Consider the following 15,431-nt stretch of genomic DNA (forward strand, 5'->3'; position numbering starts at 1 on the left):
CTTTTTCCTGTACTAACATGTAGCAATGTAAAAATTTTAGTGATAATGGACAGTGAGTTCATGTTAATACGAAGATATTTCAATCACGGTGTGCTTACCTCTAAAAAATCTTCCTTGACAATATTAGAATTTGCTGCGCATGTTTGTGGTACAATCCCTTCGCGCATTTGAGCCGATATCACACAACTGAACTTCAGGTCCTCATAGCTTCTTCCAACGGCTAAAAACTGAAGTGTGGCAACAAGCCGTTCTGTAGGAGAAATAGATTCCCTTATCCTAGTATCTTGGTTTTGAATAAGGTTGGAAAATCGTGCAGGTCGATCTTCAAAAGACCTCTGATTCATTCGTATAGTTTTTATAATCTTGTGTCTCGTTTTCGGCTAGATGTGACAATGAAGACAGAAGACCGAATTTATGTCTATCTAGTAGCCACTTTTTAGCCCACAAGCAAGGTTTTTTTTTTTTTTACTTTTACTTAGGCAAAGAAAAGGCACCATACACAGCTATAACCGATTCAAAATCCATTGCACAAACGGAGCACAACAAGCTCGGTATGAAGCCCTGTCTGAAGCTCCACAGTTTATGGAGCACGCCCAACGTGGTGAGTTCGCCATTGGGTCTTGTCTGCCAACATGATCGACTCTAGATGGAGACTTTTGTCCCACTAGATTCTAATCAAAATGAAAAGGATATGGCATTATTCAGGTGAAACAATAAAGAAGCTAATTAGAATTGAATACTTAGAAACTGAGACCGTAAGAACAAACTACATTGTGAAAGCCCATAACAAGAGCAGTCACTAGATCAAGTGACTATCCAAAGCTCAAGAATGACGCTGTACTGTGAGTGTGTTTCTTTATTTACTTATTGCTATCTTTACGTATGACCTGTTTCTTGGAAGACAGTGTAGTTCGTGCATCGCAGCTGTTCTTATTATTAACATCAAATAGTACATTAATACTCGCAGTACCAAGGGGGAGCGCCGGCCGGAGTGGCCGAGCGGTTCTAGGCGCTACAGTCTGGAACCGCGCGACCGCTACGGTCGCAGGTTCGAATCCTGCCTCGGGCATGGATGTGTGTGATGTCCTTAGGTTAGGTTAGGTGTAATTAGTTCTAAGTTCTAGGGGACTGATGACCTCAGCAGTTAAGTCCCATAGTGCTCAGAGCCATTTTTTGAACCAAGGGGGAGCGGGGTTACTTTGTGCTCACCTTTTGAAAATATTGGAATCTAGTTTGTTACTTTATATTTTAATTTTTGAAAAAAGAGTTTATTCTTTATGATAAATTCCTCTACCAATTTCCATAAATATATTAATTTTTTCAGTTAAACAAGTCTCAGTAATAGATGTCACTTTCCACGATTAATGTTATGTTCAATATTTTCAGGTTCAGGACTTTATCTAGACATCAGTATCTCTCTAGAAGATATGTCGTGAATAAAAGTCCAGAACAATTAACAAAATTTGCATTTTTTAAATTTTTCTTGTGGTGACCATAAAGTACCACCAGATTGGTACTACATGTTGTTAAAATGTATTGATGGTGCTAAGAGTGTGCTAAATATATCTACACATACTGGACCCTACTTGCGCATCAGTATCTCTTTAATAAGTATGCTGTTAATATAAGCCAACCACAACTGACGATTTTTTTAAAACTTTTTTTAGGGTGTGCATAGCCCTTTCTGCTAACGCGCGTTATCGAAAGTGCGTTGGTGTTACTAGGGCTAATAACGCTATGACATGTCATGGCCATAATACCAACAGAAGTCGCTAAATTGCGGGGTGATCGGCAACTTGAGCAGAGCGTCAGATTTTCCAAGCTGTAACGTAAACTGCTCGAGCCGTTTGCACTGCGATCAAGAACAGCGCTATAGTGATGCACACATAAGAATGTGGGTGGTGGAACGATGCCCAGTGTGTCACGTGACCCTCCAACCAATAGCGTCATTCTGCCGCAACTCAGGGTAGCGTGAGCTTTAGGATGGAACTCCAAACGTTTATTTTCATGTTAGTTCATGTGTGGAAGCTACGTAGGCACTGTAGTGTCTATTATGGGTATACAAAGCAAACGCAAGTACACTATGTGATCAAAAGTATCCGAACACCAAAAAAAAACTTCTTTTTCATATCAGGTGCATTTTTCTGCCATCTACTGCCAGGTACTCCATATCAGCGACCTCAGTAGCCATTGGACATCGTGAGTGAGAAGAATGGTGCGCTCCGCTGAACTCACGGACTTGGAACGTGTTCAGGTCATTGGGTGTCACTTGCGTCTTACGTCTGCACGCAAGAGTACCACACTCCTAAACATCCCTAGGTCCACTGTTTCCGATGTGATAGTGAAGAGGAAACGTGAAGGAACACGTACAGCACAAAATCGTACAGGCCGACCTCGTCTGTTGACTGACTGAGACCGTCGACAGTTGAAGAGGGTCGCAATGTGTAATAGGCAGACGTCTATCCGGACCATCACACAAGAATTCCAAACCATATCAGGATCCACTGCAAGTACTATGACAGTTAGGCGGGAGGTGAGAAAACTTGGATTTCATGGTCGAGCGGCTGCTCATAAACCACACATCACGCCGGTAAATGGTAAACGACGCCTCGCTTGGTGTAAAGACTCGCTTGGTGTAGGAGAGTAAACATTGGATGATTGAACATTCTAAAAACGTTGTGTGGAGTGACGAATGGCAGGGTGTGGGTATGGCGAATGCCCGGTGAACGTCATCTGCCAGCGTACGTAGTGCCAACAGTAAAATTCAGAGGCGGTAGTGTTATGGTGTTGTCGTGTTTTTCATGGAGGGGGTTTGCACCCCTTGTTGTTTTGCGTGGCACTATCACAGCACAGGCCTAAACTGATGTTTTATCCACCTTCTTGCTTCCCATTGTTGAAGAACAATTCGGGGATGGTGATTGCATCTTTCAACACGACCGAACACCTATTCATAAGGCACGGCCTGTGGCGCAGTGATTACACGACAATAACATCCCTGTAATGGAATTCTATAAAACGGCTTTGGGACGTTTTGGAACGCAGACTTCGCGTCAGGCCTCACCGACCGACATCAACACCACTCCTCAGTGCAACACTCCGTGAAGAATGGGCTGTCATTCCCCAACAAACCTGATTGAACGTACGCCTGCGAGAGTGGAAGCTGTCATCAAGGCTAAGGGTGGGCCAACCATATCGAATTCCAGCATTACCGATGGAGGGCGCCACGAACTTGTAAGTCATTTTCAGCCAGGTGTCCGCATACTTTTGATCACATAGTGTATTACAGGGTGGTGTTAAAAATATGGAAACAAAAAACAAAAAAACACATTACGATGCCTAATACGGCGTAGGAACACTCTTGGCATGCCAAACAGTTTACAGTCGTCTCGGAATTGGTAAATATTGGTCCTGTACGGTCTTCAAGGGTCTCTTATACCGTTCTTCTTGCAAAATAGTAGCAATTTTGCGCATCCATGATGGAGATGGATAGCGATCACACACGATTCTCTCCAAAAGAGACCACAGATGCTCAAGAATATTGAGATCTGGTGACTTTGGTAACCAGGGGGGACGCGACGATTCATCCTCCTGCTCACACGGAGTACCACAATATGGCTGCCCTAATCATCACCGGAGGTCCGCCACGTTTCGCTCATGGGACGTAAACTCGGCTAGTAGTTGGTAGCAGTGTGAAAGAAGACTCATCTGACCAAGTTTTTCGTTCTGCTGCTACATAGCTTCGGCACCATGTTTCTCTGTTACGGGCATTTGCATCAATGATGCGTCTTTTTGGAATTCCAGCTCGCCCTGCAAGTCCCTGCTTATGAGGCACCATTCGTGTTGTTTCGCTGCTGACCGGCTTCGCGGGTGCGAAATTCAATCTAAATCGCCTTTTGTTGCTGTTTTCTCATTTTAATCCTCTTCAATGACCGTGTGTCACCAACATTCGGACGCACACTTTCGTCCGCGACGTGAAGCGGATAATGTTTTCTCACTTTCCACGTACCCGGTATACATTTTAGACTCGGTGCCCCTTAAACACCAAACATTTCGGCTACCTTGGCTACTGAAGGAACCACCATACGAGAACCAACAATTTGCCCTCCACTTATCTCCGACAAAATTTGTTCACAACTACACAAAACACAGTTCTGAGCACGACTAACGCTTGCAACATGTTGAGAACATTACACAGGTGCCGTTCATGGTCAAATACAACAGCGCAACCTGCAGGCTAACTAGGAACTGTATTTATGTTGAAGCACGTATTCTCAAGGTGTTTCCATATTTTTGCCTAGCCCCTGCACGTCAAAAGCGCGACCGAGGGCTTTCGCGCCGTGAACATTTTTCTAGGGAGAGTCACAAGCAGAATAGTGCCCCAATGTGTCGCTCAGCGCAGCGTTGACAGTTACCAGGTTAGGCAACGGCTGGAGCGTGAGACTTGGGGAGAGACACACACTGGCGGCGCTACACCGCAAAGTATTCACTATCCTCATCTGTGTTGAATGTGATACGCAGCCTCTCCTTACTCGCACATCACCCACGGTATAGTCACGGCCGTTTCTAGTAGTAGACGTGAGTAGGCGGCTGGCCTGCCGCTGTGGCCAAGCGGTTCTAGGCGTTTCAAAAATGGTTCAAATGGCTCTAACCACTATGGGACTTAACATCTGAGGTCATCAGTCCCCTAGACTTAGAACTACTTAAACGTAGGGACGTCACACACATCCATGCCCGAGGCAGGATTCGAACCTGCGACCGTGGCAGCCGCGCGGCACCGGACTGAAGTGCCTAGAACCGCTCGACCACCGCGGCAGGCTAGGCGTTTCAGTCTTGAACCGCGCCGCTGCTGCGGTCGCAGTTTCGAATCCTCCCTCGGGCATGGATGTGTGTGATGTCCTTAGGTTAGTTAGGTTTAAGTAGTTCTAAGTCTCGGGGACTGATGAGATCAGATGTTAAGTCCCATAGTGATTAGACCCATTTTTGACTAGGCAGCTGTCTGGGGCGGCAACTTTTTTTTTTTTTTTGGCGTCAAATGGCGGAAAAACTAATTTCAAATCAAACAGCCAAAAAAATAGTGCAAATGAGGAGAAAGAAATGGAAAAGAAGAAAATTTGAAACACCGAATTGTTTTCAAAAGCATACGGAACAATTATTTAATACGTCTTACTTACGTTGACGAAAGTAAACACATTGCTTCTAATTACCTCAAAACTAAAGCAGCCGCTAGTGACTACTAAACGAAAATCTCTTAGGCCACTGCGTCACTGGGGCGGCTAATAAAAGTTGTAGAACTCTCAATAAGAAATGCAAACAAGGCGTCATTCATTTATTTAATAGCAAAAAAGTGGATGCTGAAAAAGATGAGATTTATTCAACATTCTAAGAACATTTCAATTGAAATAGAAACGAAATAACACCACGATTATCCGGATGGCCTAGTCTGATGCTTCGACATTTGCCCATCAGGATAGCATAATTTCTAAATTCAAGGAAAAATTCATTTGCACCAGAAAGGAAGTTACACACCTCTATTATTATTCCATTTGATTGTAATTAAGTAAAGCAAGTGATTGATGCAAAATTGCTCTGCACTGGTATATTCATTGGAGTTAAAATGTTCAGCACGTTCTTCCTGTTCAATTATTTTGGGGTGTTCCAAAAACTGAAGGGAAAAGACATGAAACTGAGGACATTTGTTAAGGATAAAGCATGAAAACTGGGGATCGTCTCCAGAAAACGAGGACTTTTGGTCAACTTAGTTTACGCATGAAAATTGTAAAAGGAGATTTGCATTTTGTGCTGTTGAATCTCGGTGGTGGTGGAGGGATGGGATATCAGGGAGATCGATTGTAGTAAAAAACAGAGACGGCTATTTTTCAATTCGCAAAATACATAGGAACGGCCCTAGGTATAGGAGAAAGTGAAACTTAATGTCGGCATATAAGGTACGCTTCTCGAATAGCAAGAAGGGATTTACCGCATTTAATATCCGTACCCGACGGATGGCGCTTTGGATTTTAATCGAGAGCACTTACGCCACCATGTCTCCCCTTGTCAGCCAAACATCAGTGTAGAAAATTTCTTCCATCAGCAGGATTCCAAGAGGCTAACTTCGACTCGATCGGCACCGCACAGCCGCGCTCTAACGGCCTCTGTTATTGAGGCGAGTGGTAGTCCCAATACGTCAATCAGACATCACAGGGAAGTTTTGACCGCCCACTATGACTCACAAGGGCGGTGGAAGGCCGTTGCACTTGCGCGTCCTTGGCTGGAGCTGCAGCGTCAGGTGGCGTTGTTTCCGCCCGCTGCATCTGTCCGCCCCACGCCTGCCTCGACATACTGGCCTCTCCGAGCAGGTTGTGTCTCAGGGCTGTGGCGTGCGGCAGCCGCCAAGGCCAGCCCCGCTGGTGCAACCAGTTTCATGCCTCCTCACCTCCTCGCAGCAACGACCTCTTACGCAAGCAGCTCTTTGTTCCAGCTCACTGTCTTCTTCGTCGAAAAAGGAGCGGTTCGCGTGGTCGTTGGCCCAAAGACGAACCGCAGAGCCGTTGCGACTCGTCCCCAATCGCAGTGCGGAATTCAAACGCGGTGACGAGTCCTTTCCTGGTTATACGGTTCTGTTTACGTAAGGCGGGAGGCGACGAGGACACCGGGAACTAACAGCACCTGGTCAGTTCCTTTCACCAAATGCCGATCACTTGTCACGGTCGTCGACACTTGTCGAACCTCCCAGAGCACTACGTGTAATACTCACTGACAAGCTTGAGGCCTTCTCGTGTGCGTTACGGTTGTCCCCAGCTAATGTAGAACAATTACTACCTGATAGACATCTGAACCAACTATACATTAGGAGTGGTGTTCAGTAAGTAATGCAACACATTTTTGTTCCTTCTTCTGAAAACAGGCTTCTATTATTCAGGTCACCAATAAACCCTATTTTTCGATACAATTTCCGTTCAATGTGACGGCCTTACGCCACCTTAACGTGAGGGCCTGTGTGCCTGCTCGGCACCACTCTACTGGTCGACATCGGAGCCAGCACCTCGCTGCATCAATAATCCCCCCATCATCTACGTACTGCTTCCTGCGGAGTTCATTCTTCATTTGGCCAAACTCGTTATTCTTTATGGTCTTCTGTTCGACGGCGAGGAACCCAGCGAGTATACAGCTTTGAGCACCCCAACTGGTGTTGGAGAGCGTCAGCGCTGCCAGGAGAGATGTCCAGTTGTGTAGCGAGGTGTTCAGTTGTGATCTGCAGATCACCTCGAATGAGAGTGTTCGCACAAATCCGACACTGCAAGAGTCACATCTGTGTGCGGCCGGCCAGTACGCGACAGATCGGACAGGTTTGTGCGACATTGTTGTGTTAATGAGAGGCGCCTCCCTCAACAACTCACCGTGCTTTTGTTCACTGCCATATCTCCGTAGACATTCTGCAAACGTCTTTGGATGTCTGCGATGCTCTGGTTTTCCACCCAAAGAAGCTCAATGACAGCTCTCTCCTTCGAACGCACCTCAGTTTCAGACCCAATTTTGAAGACTATATATAGCGCCGCCACGTGTCGGAACTTCACGAAGCGGGAATATACCAATAAATACAAATTCAACGTTTTTTTCAACAGAAAATGGCTAGAAAAAAATTGTTGTTTACTTATTGATGGCCCCTCATATGAACTTGCTTGGAATTGTAATATGTGGCATAGCAATAATTTCAAGTATTTGTGAATATTTGTTGCATTTTTCATACTGATATTTCATTGTTTTGTATTGTTTATATGCGCCATTGGGTGTTGCACGCGAATATTTTACTATGGTTGCGATGGTCCGAGTTGGACGATCTATGTCAACTGCGAAAGTGAGCTAGTAATCCTGAGCAACGTTAAAACTACACTTTCATGTCTTCAAGATATATGGAATTAGCTGAAGGATTTTAAACAACGTTTTACGACGTTCAGGGTAAAGACAACCTGGTTTTAATGGACTGAAGAGGGGGATACGATACTAGCCGTCAGGATACACTAGCGACGTAGTGAATACGCAACAATAGACATAAACAAGTGGCGACTATAGAGTCGTAGCGATATTGTGACACACAAAAGCAAACGTAGTTTTGATTACGATCATTTACTGAATTGGGGAAAAATAGTTCCAGCTACATCTGTCGTGCTCAATCGTATGTACCAGGGGTTCCCAGTCTTTTTTGTCTCTGCGTAACACACTACACTTTTAAAAATTTGAAATTTGGACGTAACGTCATAGCTTCTTCATTTCCTAGAAAAACCTTGGGGTGCGGGGTTAGGGGTGGGGAAGGGGAGGAGTGGAAGGACGACTGTCACAGGAGTGAGGAATAATTTCCGCCATCTTGGTCAGAGCTGACAACACACAATACGGTTGAAACTTCCTGGCAGATTAAAACTGTGTGCCCGACCGAGACTCGAACTCGGGACCTTTGCCTTTCGCGTGCAAGTGCTGTACCATCTGAGCTACCGGAACACGAGTCACGCCCCCTCCCCACAGCAAAGAAGTTTCATATCAGCGCACACTCCGCTGCAGAGTGAAAAACTCATTCGGGAAACATCCCCCAGGCTGTGGCTAAGCCATGTCTCCGCAGTATCCTTTCTTTCAGGAGCGCTAGTTCTGCAAGGTTCGCAGGACAGCTTCTGTAAAGTTTGGAAGGTAGGAGACGAGATACTGGCAGAAGTAAAGCTGTGAGGAGCGGGCGTCAGTCGTATTTCCGTAGCTCAGATGGTAGAGCAGTTGCCCGCGAAAGACAAAGGTCCCGAGTTCGAGTCTCGGTCGAGCACACAGTCTTAATCTGCCAGGAAGTTTCATATCAGCGCACACTCCGCTGCAGAGTGAAAATCTCATTCTGGACACAATACGGTTTTTTGGTCGTGTCGATCATCAGCTGTGTTTAGCTAAAATGTGACAAGTAATTAGGTTTCACAGAAGCACCTTTTGACAGGGTCGTTCGTTTTCATTTATGGTACGCATACTGCAGTTCCAGGCCTAAGCTTTCTTCTTATCACGGTGCTATTTAACGTAACACCCAACCAAGTAACGATAACAATACTCAAGCGTCCACTGCGTTATGACTACTGCAGCGCTGCACTTTGGTACACCGCCTAAGTTGGAAGCAGTTCCAAAGCATTACAAAAACTTTGAAATAACACAGACAGGAGCCAATTACAATATCGCCAACTTTAAAACAAGGCGTAGCACACCCGGTGAATGCAACGACGTCTAAGAGAAGGGTTGGAGGGGTACAACCCCACCTTCCTGTGGCCTGCGCACTATCCGCAACAAACATTCTGCGGTAAATCAGTTTTCCTTAACATTATACAGACACTACTTTTATCAGTTTTCTCATTTTCATTTTACTTTAAAAATAAAGTAATGTAATACAAAAATGGCTCAAATGGCTCTGAGCACTATGGGACTTAACATCTGAGGTCATCACTCCCCTAGAACTTAGAACTACTTAAGCGTAACTAACCTAAGAACATCACACACATCAATGCCCGAGGCAGGATTCGAACCTGCGACCGTAGCGGTCACGCGCTTTCAGACTGAAGTGCCTAGAACCGCACGGCCACACCGGCCGTCACCACTAGTGGTACGCCTATCACTGTCTGGGAACCCGTGGCACACGCTATAAGTAAGATAAAAATTTTTACGAAAGAAATCGAATATCGTAAAAACAAATCGTAAAAACAAGTTATAAGCTTTAATGGGCACCAGGAGACACACTATAAACTAAAAAAATTCTTTGTAGTAAATAAATCGGAGTTAATATCGGAAAATACACTTTAGGTACATAGCTCAAGTGAAGATTGCGATGCACTATTTCTAATACTACTTTTCAGTACTAAATTGACTGGGGTTTGACACGTAGAAGAGTGGCATCACATACAATAAACTTGCTCTGCAGCCATAGTGGAGACAACATTACACAGTACGCCGGCCGCGGTGGTCTCGCGGTTCTAGGCGCGCAGTCCGGAACCGTGCGACTGCTACGGTCGCAGGTTCGAATCCTGCCTCGGGCATTGATGTGTGTGATGTCCTTAGGTTAGTTAGGTTTAAGTAGTTCTAAGTTCTGGGGGACTTATGACCACAGCTGTTGAGTCCCATAGTGCTCAGAGCCATTTGAACCATTACACAGTACGAACTAAAAATAAATTGAACTGAAAATAAGCTATACAGCCTAAACACATCCAAGCTAGCCTCGAGAACTACACAACGGCTAAGCATACGCGGACCGCTCTGAGACGTGCAGCAAGAGAGTCAGTGAGGTTGGGGAGGTACCGACAGGAATGTGGAGCCATGCCGTTTGGAGTGCCGTGACCAGCTGTGCTAGGTTTCATGGCTGAAACCTGAGTTTCTCCTGGCGTATACAACTTTCAAATAACTTCCGGGAATTCAGCCAGGTAACACTTTCAGCGACCGCCGATATTTCGGCGGGAGAACACCCCGCCATTTTCAAGGCAAACTGCAACGGACAGGCGGCGTACATGCAAATTTAATACCTCGGTTCTCGGACCGAAGCAGGAAAGATAACACACACACACACACACACACACACACACACACACACACACTGAACACTAGTGCCACCAAAGATGACCAAAGTTAGAGCTATCGATAGTGAGACTATGAATTCGCAGGTGAGGCAGCATTGACTCTGTTCCTCTGTTTTTTGACGAGGGACAGAGCAGGATTCCAAACAGAGTTTAAACAGAAACCTCCATGTTTGCCTTGAAAATGGCGGGGTGTTCTCCCGCCGAAATATCGGCGGTCGCTGAAAGTGTTACCTGGCTGAATTCCCGGAAGTTATTTGAAAGTTGTATACGCCAGGAGAAACTCAGGTCTCACATTGTTTACCTCTACGGGGAGGAAATGTATCGGTGTTTACGTAAGTTGGATAAACTTCGTAGCTGTCGAGTTAGACTGCAATGTGCTTTGTCGTTTTTATTGAGGTGTCGTGATGAAAATCATGTCCCAACATTTGCTAAGGTTGTGCACCATATTAATTCTCCTGCCGCCAATCGAATTAAGCAACGTGCTGGCTTGGCTCTTGTTCGCGAAAGGATTCGTTTTACTCGTCGACGTTTGGATTCTGTTTCCAAAGAATTGTATCGTTTTCATTTAATTGTTGCATCTGAAGTGTCTGATTTCACTTGGGATTGGTTGGACGGTGCCTCATGGACCCAAGCTGACTGGGAGTACAACTCCGTTACTGCCCGGCATTTGGCAAAGTTTGAACGTTTTCATCGCGCGGAGTCGGATGTTATATCTCGACGTTCTGTGATAAATCTCACAGAGAAATCTTTTGACGACGCAACCTTATCCGTGCTAGGGAAGGGTTTAAATTTTGCACCCACTCCGAAGAATTTGCCGGTAGTTGATTTTATTAGTTCAATTGAACAGGCAGTTTGCAAACTACCTCCTGACGCTGCAGAGGAAGTTAGGAGGGAGGCATGTCGTGTTTTGACTAGGGCTCGTCCACCCAAGAGTAATGTAACAGCAGCAGAGAGGGCTGCTTTACGCACTCTCAAAGTTGATCCCAGTATTGTTATTTTACCTGCTGACAAGGGCAATGCCACCGTTGTTTTAAATAAACATGATTATGTACAAAAGATGCAACGTTTACTATCTGATTCAACGTATCGCAGAATCGATGCTGACCCCACGAAAAGTGTTGAGAAAAAGAGAGAGCCTCCTGAAGAAAAGTGGTTTGTCGCAGGACACAATCAAGAGGCTTAACACCTATAGTGCGGTTCCCCCTAGGTTATATGGCCTTCCAAAGGTTCATAAGGAAGGGGTTCCTTTCCGTCCTACAGTGAGTAACATCGGCGCCCCGACATATCGTGTATCCAAACATCTTGCTTCTCTGTTGAGTCCGCAAGTAGGACGGTGTGAACATCATATCAGGAACTCAGCTGATTTTTTACGTCGTTCGGAGGGACTGAGGCTGAATGACTCTGATATTTTAGTGAGTTTCGATGTGGTCTCTCTCTTCACTCGTGTTCCTCTCTCTGATTCGTTGCGGTTAATTGAAGCCAGGTTTGGTGCTGATTTAACTAATCTCTTTAGGCATGTGTTGACATCCACTTACTTTTTATTTAATGACCAGTATTACGAGTAGACAGATGGAGTTGCTATGGGTAGTCCGTTGTCTCCTGTGATCGTAAATTTGTTTTTGGAAGACTTCGAGGAACGTGCATTGGAGTCGGCGCCTTTAAAACCCGCCTGTTTCTTTAGGTACGTTGACGATACCTTCGTTGTTTGGCCTCACGGTAGGGAGAATTTGAATGTCTTTCTAGAACATCTGAACTCGATCCACCCGAACATTCGTTTTACGATGGAGGTGGAAGAGGATGGTTGCCTTCCCTTTCTCGACGTGTTGGTTAGGAGGAAGGATGATGGATCATTGGGACATGCAGTCTACAGGAAACGTACTCACACCGACTTGTACTTACAAGCTAATAGTTGTTACCATTCGGCTCAGCGTGAAGGGGTACTTCGTACCTTGGTACACAGGGCACATGTCGTTTCTGACGCTGAGACTTTGCCAGCTGAGCTGTCCCATCTTGAAGTTACATTTCGTCAAAATGGTTACAGTGATAGATTGAACGTGCGTTGCGCTATCGACCAACTGTACATCAGGTGATTGATGATAATTCTGAGTCAACACCTAAGTCTACTGCTTTCTTGCCTTACGTAGGAAACACGTCCAATAAGATCGGTCGTATTTTACGGAAATACGATGTGAAATGTGTTTTCCGACCTCCATCTAAAATTAGAGCACTTTTGAGTTCCGTTAAGGATGATCTTGGACTGCGTAAGGCGGGTGTATATCGTGTCCCTTGTACAGGGTGTTTCAAAAATGACCGGCATATTTGAAACGGTAATAAAAACTAAACGAGCAGCGATAGAAATACAACGTTTGTTGCAATATGCTTGGGACAACAGTACATTTTCAGGCAGACAAACTTTCGAAATTACAGTAGTTACAATTGTCAACAACAGATGGCGCTGCGGTCTGGGAAACTCTATAGTAGGATATTTTCCACATATCCACCATGCGTAGCAATAATATGGCGTAGTCTCTGAATGAAATTACCCGAAACCTTTGACAACGTGTCTGGCGGAATGCCTTCACATGCAGATGAGATGTACTGCTTCAGCTGTTCAATTGTTTCTGGATTCTGGCGGTACACCTGGTCTTGCAAGTGTCCCCACAGAAAGAAGTCACAGGGGTTCATGTCTGGCGAATCAACGCCACCTCCTGTATGTTTCTGATAGCCCAAAGCAATCACACGATCATCGAAATATTCATTCAAGAAATTAAAGACGTCGGCCGTGCGATGTGGCCGGGCACCATCTTGCATAAACCACGAGGTGTTCGCAGTGTCGTCTAAGGCAGTTTGTGCCGCCACAAATTCACGAAGAATGTCCAGACAGCGTGATGCAGTAATCGTTTCGGATCTGAAAAATGGGCCAATGATTCCTTTGGAAGAAATGGCGGCCCAGACCAGTACTTTTTGAGGATGCAGGGACGATGGGACTGCAACATGGGGCTTTTCGGTTCCCCATATGCGCCAGTTCTGTTTATTGACGAAGCCGTCCAGGTAAAAATAAGCTTCGTCAGTAAACCAAATGCTGCCCACATGCATATCGCCGTCATCAATCCTGTGCACTATATCGTTAGCGAATGTCTCTCGTGCAGCAATGGTAGCGGCGCTGAGGGGTTGCCGCGTTTGAATTTTGTATGGATAGAGGTGTAAACTCTGGCGCATGAGACGATACGTGGACGTTGGCGTCATTTGGACCGCAGCTGCAACACGGCGAACGGAAACCCGAGGCCGCTGTTGGATCACCTGCTGCACTAGCTGCGCGTTGCCCTCTGTGGTTGCCGTACGCGGTCGCCCTACCTTTCCAGCACGTTCATCCGTCACGTTCCTAGTCTGTTGGAATTTTTCAAACAGATCCTTTATTGTATCGCTTTTCGGTCCTTTGGTTACATTAAACCTCCGTTGAAAACTTCGTCTTGTTGCAACAACACTGTGTTCTAGGCGGTGGAATTCCAACACCAGAAAAATCCTCTGTTCTAAGGAATAAACCATGTTGTCCACAGCACACTTGCACGTTGTGAACAGCACACGCTTACAGCAGAAAGACGACGTACAGAATGGCGCACCCACAGACTGCGTTGTCTTCTATATCTTTCACATCACTTGCAGTGCCATCTGTTGTTGAGAATTGTAACTACTGTAATTTCGAAAGTTTGTCCGCCTGAAAATGTACTGTTGTCCCAAGCACATTGCAACAAACGGTGTATTTCTATCGCTGCTCGTTTAGTTTTTATTGCCGTTTCAAATATACCGGTCATTTTTGAAACACCCTGTAGCTGCGGCATGGCATATATTGGTCAAACTATCAGGACCGTGGAGGACAGATGTACTGAGCATAAACGGCACACACGATTACAGCAGCCAAATAGATCTGCTATTGCCGAACATTGCTTGGATACTGGTCACCCCATGTTATATAATAACACCGAGATATTGGCATGCACGTCCAGCTATTGGGACAGTGTGATTAGGGAGGCAGTTGAGATTAAATTAGCGAGCAACCTCGTTAACAGGGATGGAGGTTTCTGTTTAAACTCTGTTTGGAATCCTGCTCTCTCCCTTGTCAAAAAACAGAGGAACAGAGTCAATGCTGCCTCTCCTGCGAATTCATAGTCTCACTACCGATAGCTCTGACTTTGATCATCTTTGGTGGCACTAGTGTTCAGTGTGTGTGTGTGTGTGTGTGTGTTATCTTTCCTGCTTCGGTCCAAGAACCGAGGTATTAAATTTGCATGTACGCCGCCTGTCCGTTGCAGTTTGCCTTGAAAATGGCGGGGTGTTCTCCAGCCGAAATATCGGCGGTCGCTGAAAGTGTTACCTGGCTGAATTCCCGGAAGTTATTTGAAAATACATGGCTGAAGATCCACGACATGATCAGCTGGATTCAGATGGTTCCACAGATTCTGGATTGGGTTTGAACCCATCGGAGTTTGGTGGCCAGCGGAGTATGGTAAACTCATACTGGTATTCTTTGAACAACGCACGTACACTGCGAGATATGTGACGTGTTGCAAAGTCCAGGTGATGGATGTCATCGTACCGAGGGAAAACAAGCTGAATATGGGGGGGGGGGGGGGGACACGGTCCCAAAGGACAGACGCACACTTGTGTTGAACCATTGTGGCTTCGTGAATGACGAGATCACCATAACTGAGGCAAAGCGCTTGCTTTCAGACTTTTAACGCCGTACACATCAACATCTGTCCGATAGAGAATATAATGTGAGTTATCTGAAAAGGCCGGGCAGGAACGTTCGCTGAACGGCCATCGTCGAGACACTTTTCGTAGCTCCTTGGT

The sequence above is a fragment of the Schistocerca cancellata genome, chromosome 3 (assembly GCF_023864275.1).
Source record: "Schistocerca cancellata isolate TAMUIC-IGC-003103 chromosome 3, iqSchCanc2.1, whole genome shotgun sequence".
Lineage (NCBI taxonomy): Eukaryota > Metazoa > Arthropoda > Insecta > Orthoptera > Acrididae > Schistocerca > Schistocerca cancellata.